The sequence below is a fragment of the Penaeus monodon genome, chromosome 15 (genome assembly GCF_015228065.2).
Source record: "Penaeus monodon isolate SGIC_2016 chromosome 15, NSTDA_Pmon_1, whole genome shotgun sequence".
Classification (NCBI taxonomy): domain Eukaryota; kingdom Metazoa; phylum Arthropoda; class Malacostraca; order Decapoda; family Penaeidae; genus Penaeus; species Penaeus monodon.
In genome coordinates, this window is record NC_051400.1 from 17,043,174 (window position 1) to 17,043,721 (window position 548).

Consider the following 548-nt stretch of genomic DNA (forward strand, 5'->3'; position numbering starts at 1 on the left):
TGGTAGCTACAGTACCTCCAAACTGTATCATGTAGTAGGAATATTATCTGGCAGTTTACATCACAGTATTCATTTTACTCACAAGTACACTCAGTCATGTGTGTCTGTACAGTTTATATGCCTATATATTTCACTTTTTATGTACAAAATGACTGCTGTTGAATTTTTAAAATTTAGATAATCTTGGACTTATTTTTCTCTCCAGTAGAGTATAAATAAGAAGTAAGTATATGCTAAACAAGCTACACATGTTAAAAAAAGACTATCACAATTTTAGAAATGACACAGAATTTAGCTTCAGACAGTACAGTCCACAAAACAAATTCTGGCACAATTTCAGACATTCAATTCCTACCAGATTTTTATACCAGTTTAAAACAGTAAATTTCTTTACTAAATAATTTTGACTTGGATTATTTGTAATATGAACAAAATAATGGCACTGTTGCACTTCACTCCAACCTGGTTACTGGTAATTGTCTTTTCATGTAGTTTGTATATCCAACAAGCAAATATTATCTTAATTACAAGTATGAGTTATAAAAGAT

At 29.9% G+C, this 548-nt stretch overlaps 1 protein-coding gene across 1 annotated transcript in view; it reads right to left on the minus strand.

Annotated features, from left to right (window-relative positions):
• LOC119581792 (cGMP-dependent protein kinase, isozyme 2 forms cD4/T1/T3A/T3B-like) overlaps positions 1-548 on the minus strand; it is a gene marked incomplete at its 5' end in the record, with an annotated part of 43,492 nt that overhangs the window by 6,234 nt on the left and 36,710 nt on the right.